Source organism: Portunus trituberculatus, chromosome 40, assembly GCF_017591435.1.
Source record: "Portunus trituberculatus isolate SZX2019 chromosome 40, ASM1759143v1, whole genome shotgun sequence".
Lineage (NCBI taxonomy): Eukaryota > Metazoa > Arthropoda > Malacostraca > Decapoda > Portunidae > Portunus > Portunus trituberculatus.
Window position 1 is genome coordinate 23,101,972 of NC_059294.1, and position 9,210 is coordinate 23,111,181.

Here is a 9,210-nt window from a genome sequence, read left to right on the forward strand (position 1 = left end):
TGATTGTTAGGCACGCGCATCTGTGCATTGTTTAGAGATTTCTGCATAAACCAATACTCCCTCCCTCTGTTCACACTGGTCATTCTCGAAGGACAAAACTGACAGGAGTCTTATAAAAATAATCCTCAAAGCAGTCACGTTTGGATATCATGCAGTAGTACATCGCTTATTGGTTAGTACAGAGCTATGGGAATGTACCTGCTGGCATTCAGGAGGTGTCATTTGAGGGTAGTTTGGTTGTTGGGTTGCTGAAGCAGCACAACCATGTTCTCTTGGTGCCAGTCCTAACCCTTGATATGTACTCACCAACACACGGGCGTCACCAGGTAATGAAGGTATTGAGTACTATAAAGAATGCAGCGGATTAAGGTGCTGAACAATTAAAAACTGAGTTGCAGAATTTTCCTTACAGGCGAATTCACGCAAGGTCTTTCTTTTGACCATTCAGTTCACGGCCATTGATCCAACTGTAGACGGGTTTGGACATGTCGTCGATAGCCACGTCACGTTCACTGACGACACGTCCTCCATCGGAGTTGAAAACAATAAAAGATTTTCCACTGATAGAATGGTGTTTTGCAGAAGGCATGTTATAGAGCTCGATTTCATTGGTGTAGCCGTCAGTAACTGAAGAGAAAGTTGTTGGTTATGTTTAGAAAATAGACTACTTACTGACGGCGTTTAGGGCTCTCTCATGTTCATCGCCATACTACTGCAGGGACGCAGAGAGGCTGACGGTAGACGTGCTGAGGTATTGTTATGCAAACATGATAACAGCCGCTGGTCGTGAGGAAAAGCTCCATGCAACACAGCCTTGTAGCCTGTCAGAGGTATTCATGCCGTGAAATGTTTCTCCATCACTTTTATACTTTCCAGTGTTTATTCCTTGGAAATGTCACACAATTTCTATTTATTTCTCTTCACCTGAATAAAACAAAATCGGCTGAAGAGTTACTGATTATCAGGACAAATTGCATTACCTCGTGGATTGTTTTACATTGCCAAGTAAAAGCCTTCAGTTATTTATGTTGACACCCTGCAGGTCTGACCCTCGTATAAACATTAGCTAAATTCATTCAAAACACTCCTTAGCTAATTCATCCTCCAAGACTCAACATATGGTTTGTGATGGGTGATGCCCCTTGCTCAGGAAGATAGGTTCACTTATAACATCGAGGTTTCTACAGCTAACCTTCACTAGGTGACAATTCATTGACGCATATCTAAATATCGACACTTTGCACATGACTCTACTTTTTCTCGTCACTATTCTGCCTATCTCTCATGAAAAAGTTGACCAGTATTCTAATTAATCATGCATTATTTTCCCTAGTAAACTTTGGAACTCTGCCTGCTTCTGTAATTCCATCTTTCTTTCAAGAGGAAGGTTTCTAAACACCTCTCCTTCTATCTATCAAACTTCACTATGAGAAATGGCACTTGAGTAGCCTTTCTTTCTTCAAATTTTTATTGTTCTTTTCGAGCAGCCCGCTTACACACACAAAAAAAAAAAAAAAAAAAAAAACCGTGGCAAAGAGATTCGTTGCCAGGCGCGCCAGTCACTGCACCACTGAAGGCACACACAAAAATTCACTTGAAAACGAAAATTGTGATAGAGCGTTAAGAAGAGAGAGAGAGAGAGAGAGAGAGAGAGAGAGAGAGAGAGAGAGAGAGAGAGAGAGAGAGAGAGAGAGAGAGAGAGAGAGAGAGAGAGAGAGAGTGTGTGTGTGTGTGTGTGTGTGTGTGTGTGTGTGTGTGTGTGTGTGTGTGTGTGTGTGTTCTTCAGCACAGCAAAAGGTTTCCTGTGATGAATGTAAATATAAAACAGTGTTTATGTTTAGTTCAAAGCTTCATTTATTCCTCTGTCCGTAATTCGCGTTACTACCTCGCCTCGAAACTCCATGTTCATTTGCATCCCTTTCAGCTTCGTACGCAAAAAATAGAAATATCATGAGGGAATAATTCAAGAAGAGAGTGCATTAAACTACCTTTTTTTTTACCATAAGAATTTTTTTTGCAGTGTTGTTAGTCATTCATATGTGTGCGCTGGCTTGCCTGTTTGTTGGACCTCCCTGCCTGCCTGTCTACCTGTGTGTGTGTGTGTGTGTGTGTGTGTGTGTGTGTGTGTGTGTGTGTGTGTGTGTGTGTGTGTGTGTGTGTGTGTGTGTGTGTGTGTGTGTGTGTGTGTGTGTGTGTGTGTGTGTGTGTGTGTGTGTGTGTGTGTGTGTGTGTGTGTGTGTGTGTGTGTGTGTGTGTGTGTGTGTGTGTGTGTGTGTGCGTAATGTACCTCCTAAGCCTTCTATACAAACACAGAAAGAAATACAACTAATTAACGTTTAATCCTTTCACCGTGTCCCTTCACGCCTCGCCCTTTCCTCCTCTTGCAATGTCCTTGCCTCCTGCTCCTATACCTCGCTTCCTTCCCTTACCTTCTCTTCCCTTCCTTTGTCCTTCCTTCACACTCCCTTCGTCGCCCTCCTTGCTCAGTCGCACGGCCGTTCCACTCTTTCCTTCAGTTCATTTCTAATTTTCCCTTCCTTTCTCTTGCTAATTTCTCTTTAAATGTTCAAATAATTTTCGTATCTGCAATTTACTTTGTTATGAAGAATATAAAAGAATAATTGCCTCTTTTCAAAGGTTATCGCCTAGTTACTCGAGAGAGAGAGAGAGAGAGAGAGAGAGAGAGAGAGAGAGAGAGAGAGAGAGAGAGAGAGAGAGAGAGAGAGAGAGAGAGAGAGAGAGAGAGAGAGAGAGAGAGAGAGAGAGAGAGAGAGAGAGAGAGAGAGAGAGAGAGAGAGAGAGAGAGAGAGAGAGAGAGAGAGAGAGAGAGAGTGTAAAAGGTGCAAATCCAATAGTACGCCTGTAAAACCAAACCGATATAAAAGGCTGCAATATTCAGCTCAGTCTTGCCAGTGTATTGAAGCGAAGCGGGTGGGCAGCGGTTGGAGGGTCGAGCCACAAGGATTAAAGATTCCCTCCTATCCTTTCCCCGAAGCTGCACTCCACTCCAATCCACCTGTAGCTATCCTCGTCGCGCCAATTGGAGGTGAACGAAAATCTGCTACCGTGTCGCTTCACAACGACGTCGATAATGCGTTGAAAGGAAAGATTATGGGCACTGGTTCATTGTTTGCTAGTGAAAGGAACCTCAGCTCAATAGTCAAACTCACTCTCTCTCTCTCTCTCTCTCATATCCTCCTTCCGAATGATGCTTCGTGAATATTCTATTAACTGTCGTTGGAGGCGAGAGCACCTCTGTACCTCTCTTGCGTCTCGCTTGTCAAAACACTAAAATTAACCCGTCGAAAACAGGGGAAGGGGCGAGACCGCGGAAGAGTAACACAGAAGGGAATGCGGCGCGGAGCAGAGTGAGTGGTTGAATTCAGGGAGGAGAGAGAAAAGGGTAGAAGGAACACAGACAGAGGAATTGCAGGAGGGCGAGAGTGGGTAAAGGATTAGAAAGGATAAGACGAAGGTGTGTGTGTGTGTGTGTGTGTGTGTGTGTGTGTGTGTGTGTGTGTGTGTGTGTGTGTGTGTGTGTGTGTGTGTGTGTGTGTGTGTGTGTGTGTGTGTGTGTGTGTGATTTAACTTGTGAAACACCAATAGTTTATTTGTAAAGAGAGAGAGAGAGAGAGAGAGAGAGAGAGAGAGAGAGAGAGAGAGAGAGAGAGAGAGAGAGAGAGAGAGAGAGAGAGAGAGAGAGAGAGAGAGAGAGAGAGAGAGAGAGAGAGAGAGAGAGAGAGAGAGAGAGAGAGAGAGAGAGAGAGAGAGAGAGAGAGAGAGAGAGAGAGAGAGAGAGAGAGAGAGAGAGAGAGAGAGACATATATAAATGCTTAGACAGACTGACAAGAAGAAAGAAAGAAGACAACACACACACACACACACACACACACATCACCAGGATCAGGAGAATACAGTTGATAGAAAAAAGGAAGGAGAGAGAGAGAGAGAGAGAGAGAGAGAGAGAGAGAGAGAGAGAGAGAGAGAGAGAGAGAGAGAGAGAGAGAGAGAGAGAGAGAGAGAGAGAGAGAGAGAGAGAGAGAGAGAGAGAGAGAGAGAGAGAGAGAGAGAGAGAGAGAGAGAGAGAGAGAGAGAGAGAGAGAGAGAGAGAGAGAGAGAGAGAGAGAGAGAGAGAGAGAGAGAGAGAGAGAGAGAGAGAGAGAGAGAGAGAGAGAGAGAGAGAGAGAGAGAGAGAGAGAGAGAGAGAGAGAGTAAACAAAGGGACGCACACACATACATGCCCACAAAAAGTTCAACACTTGTCTAGCAAAAAAAAAAAAAAAAAAAAAAAAACACACACAAACACAAACACACCAAAAATTCTCCAGTATTGACATACGAACACACGTACGTACAAATGCACCGAGGCTGGCATGAATAGCTGGCCGTTGAAGGGACAAAGCGTGTTGACACAGATCGCCGGAATGAATTGGATCTGAGCTTCGAACAGGTGAGTGACGGCCGCGTGAGTGACAGGATTAGCTGGAGGGTGAAACACTCAGCGGCACTCAGTGGATGCTGCTCACTGCTGGATGGGACTTGTTACTGATGAAGGGTGATTGAGGCCGACGAAAAGGGGGAATGTTTTAGATTATGTTATCGAGGAAAATAAAATGTATTATATGACTGAGGCAGAGAAAAAAAAAGAGAGAGAGAGATGGTTTATGAGTTAGGTTACCCGGAAGAATAGATGGGTTCCATATTACTGATGTAGATTTGCCGAGGGAGAAGGGAACACTTTCACTGAATATATTATAGAGGAAGAGAGAAAAGATATTTCCATATATTATGTTAATGACGGTTATTCACAGATACGGGTTCCATAGATCACGTGATGAAAGGTCAATGAAATAGAAAATAACAGTTTCATACATTATGGTATTGATGTACGCTAGGGTTACTAGTGGAGAAAAAGAGTTCCATTGAATATTTATGTTCCAGAGGGGAATGATAAATTTTAGGCGTATCTTCTATCAAAAATTATGTTTTATAGATACTGTTTGTAATATTTGGCCCCAAGTGAAATATTAAAGGAAATCACACATTATAATCCATTAGTATATTACTATTGAGTAATGGAAAAAATTGAGCTTCAAACATTAGAGTATTGGTATAGAAGAAAAAGATGAGTTCCAAATATCACGCTCATTTGGCTGACAGCAAACTCTATGTAAGCGATGTATTATACAAACCTTGCGTATGGTCCATCAGCGGATGATCACTTATTAAAACATGCTGATTCACGGACCACGAGTATACGCGTGTTGCAACGAGAGAGAGAGAGAGAGAGAGAGAGAGAGAGAGAGAGAGAGAGAGAGAGAGAGAGAGAGAGAGAGAGAGAGAGAGAGAGAGAGAGAGAGAGAGAGAGAGAGAGAGAGAGAGAGAGAGAGAGAGAGAGAGAGAGAGAGAGAGAGAGAGAGAGAGAGAGAAATACTTCCCTAGCACACAAGAAAAAACCTGGAAAAGAAACGAAGCTAAAAAAAAATCTATATGAAAACGAATCACTGGCAAAACCCTAAAAAAAAAAGATTAATTTTGAAGACTGATATCTGAAAACCAAGAGCAAAAAAAAAAAAAAAAGAGAAAAAAACGAACAAAAAAAGAAAAGGCACTGAACCTTCTAATGAATTGAGGAAGAAGTCGCCAGTCACTTGTATTATAAATAGGGGGGACATGTGGTGGAGCGGTGAGAGGACGGAGGCGCCAACCAGATGGTCACTTAGGGATGGCAGAGAGTGGAGTCGCCGCTGGGTCTCTTGCTCAAACAAGACTCTACGTGATTCTTTCAGGAAAATTTAGCTTCCCTTACTTAATTCTTTTGTCCTTCACTTCCTTCTGCTTCCTCCTCTCCTGCTGCTTTCCTTCTTTTCCTTTCCTCCAGAACCACCACGCCGCCTCTGCTTCCTCTTCCTTCTCTTTTTACTTCACTTCCTCTTGATCCTCCTTCATTAACTTTCCCTTTTCTTCCTCTTTCACTACCAAAAGATCCTCCTCTCTCTCTCTCTCTCTCTCTCTCTCTCTCTCTCTCTGAGCAGATATTAACTAAAAAAGAAATAGAAAAAAAAATCATACTAGAACTGTACGTGAAAAAGACGAACAAACATATGCTCGTAGGCATCTAAAAAGACATAAAAGGAAAGCACTTTGTGACCATTAAGCTACACATACACATAAAGAGCATTTCAACACACACACACACACACACACACACACACACACACACACACGTAGGAAGAGGTCTCTGTTACACGTATCTGGCTCACCCATTACGGTTCATCTACCACTACTATGTTTCCTTAAAAGGTTGTTGAGAGAGAGAGAGAGAGAGAGAGAGAGAGAGAGAGAGAGAGAGAGAGAGAGAGAGAGAGAGAGAGAGAGAGAGAGAGAGAGAGAGAGAGAGAGAGAGAGAGAGAGAGAGAGAGAGAGAGAGAGAGAGAGAGAGAGAGAGAGAGAGAGAGAGAGAGAGAAGGGAAGGAAAAATTAACAGGCTTTTGAGCAGGAGTGTGTGTGTGTGTGTGTGTGGGAGGGGGGTGAATGGGGAGGGCTTTGCGGGTGAGAAGAGGAAAGAAGGTTGTGGAGGAGGTTGAAGTAAATAGTTCAAGATGAATGAAAAAATGGAAGGAAAGTAAAGTGGAACAGAGAAAAGGACTGTTTGTGGCTTTGTTGCTTGCGTCTTTTTTTTTTTTTTTTTTCACAGCTGCGGTTTCAATGGATGTTATGTCTTAATTTTTCTTCGTTTCTGGTATTGGCTATCGTGTTCAGACGTGTAAATACAAATACACACACACACACACACACGTTCTCTCTCTCTCTCTCTCTGGCTAGCTATCTCGGTGTTTGCTGCTGCTTTGTTGCTGACGAGAATGACAGTAATATCTGAAAGACAAACGCACGTTTCTGCTGACACTCAGGCGCCCACACATCCCATTTGAGTCTGGAGTGCACATCACGAAGAGAAAGTTTGGCGTTGTGAGCTCGGGCCATTGGTACCCTGCGGCTGTTCATCCCTTCCTCTTTATGTTTTATGTCTCTCTCTCTCTCTCTCTCTCTCTCTGTGTGTGTGTGTGTGTGTGTGTGTGTGTGTGTGTGTGTGTGTGTGTGTGTGTGTGTGTGTGTTCCTGTCTCTGTAGTTTTGTTTCTGTCTTTTCATGTGGTTGTATGTCTGTTGCCGCCTCTCCTTCTGCGTGGTGGTCTATTTTGCATATGAGTTTTAAAATGCCCTTCTCTATTTCCCTGCGTTTCTGTTCGTCTATGTATCTGTTTGAATGTCTCTTTCTCTGTCTCTCTCTCTCTCTCTCTCTCTCTCTCTCTCTCTCTCTCTCTCTCTCTCTCTCTCTCTCTCTCTCTCTCTCTCTCTCTCTCTCTCTCTCTCTCTCTCTCTCTCTCTGTCAATCAAAATTTAATTCGTGACAACAACCCTAGATTTACGTGTTCATTTATCATATAGGGTCGTTTTATCCGTCTATCTACCAAATTGTCTGCCTATCTATTTACCTGCCAATCTATCTATCTATATGAGTTAACCAGTATTTTCAGTCTTCTAAATCTTTCACTGTAATCTCTGGACTTCAATGCTTGTTTATGTATTTCTCCTTTCATATGTTTTCAAGAGAGATGTTTCAATGCAGTTGTCCTTTTTTTCTTGCCATTCTATTTGACTTTTTTTTTCTCTTTCTCATTTTTTCACTTGGACTTGTAAAAACAATCTGTCTATCTAAACAAAAAAAAAACTATTTGTCTATTTTATCAATATCAATGCATTTATCTAGCTATTTCTTTAGTCAATCTAATAATTTTAAAAATCTATTTTCCTACCTCTCCATCTTAACCTCCTTGCAGAAGAAAACAGATAAAACAAAAAGTCACCAGCAGTCCATTTACCAAGTAGTGCTTTGCCCAGGAGGGATTACCGGAAGAGCGCGTGGTGGCCTTTGATATTAATGGAATGTTCCGCAACACATTTATCAGAAGACGTTAGCCAAGGCTGAGGGTGAAGCCATCGAGAAACACTTCACTTTATTTACGGCTCGACCACTGATGAAAATTTAATGAAGATTTTATGGAAGCTCAGTACGTCCAAGGGCTGAATGAACGACTAACTGGCTGATGGAAAGGTGAACATAGACTAGAGAGAGAGAGAGAGAGAGAGAGAGAGAGAGAGAGAGAGAGAGAGAGAGAGAGAGAGAGAGAGAGAGAGAGAGAGAGAGAGAGAGAGAGAGAGAGAGAGAGAGAGAGAGAGAGAGAGAGAGAGAGAGAGAGAGAGAGAGAGAGAGAGAGAGAGAGAGAGAGAGAGAGAGAGAGAGAGAGAGAGAGAGAGAGAGAGAGAGAGAGAGAGAGAGAGAGAGAGAGAGAGAGAGAGAGAGAGAGAGAGAGAGAGAGAGAGAGAGAGAGAGAGAGAGAGAGAGAGAGAGAGAGAGAGAGAGAGAGAGAGAGAGAGAGAGAGAGAGAGAGAGAGAGAGAGAGAGAGAGAGAGAGAGAGAGAGAGAGAGAGAGAGAGAGAGAGAGAGAGAGAGAGAGAGAGAGAGAGAGAGAGAGAGAGAGAGAGAGAGAGAGAGAGAGAGAGAGAGAGAGAGAGACCTTCCAGCCACTGCAGCACAGGCGGGATGTGGCTGGGCATTGTGTTATGTTCAAAGCTCAGGCACTGCACACCCCTCACCTCGCTACTCTGCGCCTCCCTGGTCCGCCGCCCCCTACTCAAGCTACGCGGTCGACAGAAAACTCTGAGCACCCACACACGGTGGCTGTACCGTTCAGCAGGACTGAGCATAATATACGCTCCTTCCTGCCACGGTACAGTCGCCTGTGGAACCAGATGATGCTCAGCAAGGACCTGCACCGCTCCACCTCCCTGCACATCTTCAAGTGTCGAGCGAACGAGTGGCTCGCCGACCAGCAGTAGCTGACACGTTATATCAAGGACATATTCATTGTCTCTGTACCACATTAAACTGTAAACATCATTATACTATTATTTTTTGTAGACACAGCCATAGATAGCCCTACGCTCGTAATGACCAGGGCTTTGGCATTGTGTGTTATATCTAGTTTAAATAAAAAAAAAGAGAGAGAGAGAGAGAGAGAGAGATTAATATTTACGTGTTTTATGTATTGAGGACACCGGAAGGAAAAAAAGTACCACCAAGCTTCCTTCGTTTATAAAAGAAAAAAAAAATCTGAAGAAAAAGTTAAATAGGCAAATATCTTCAAATA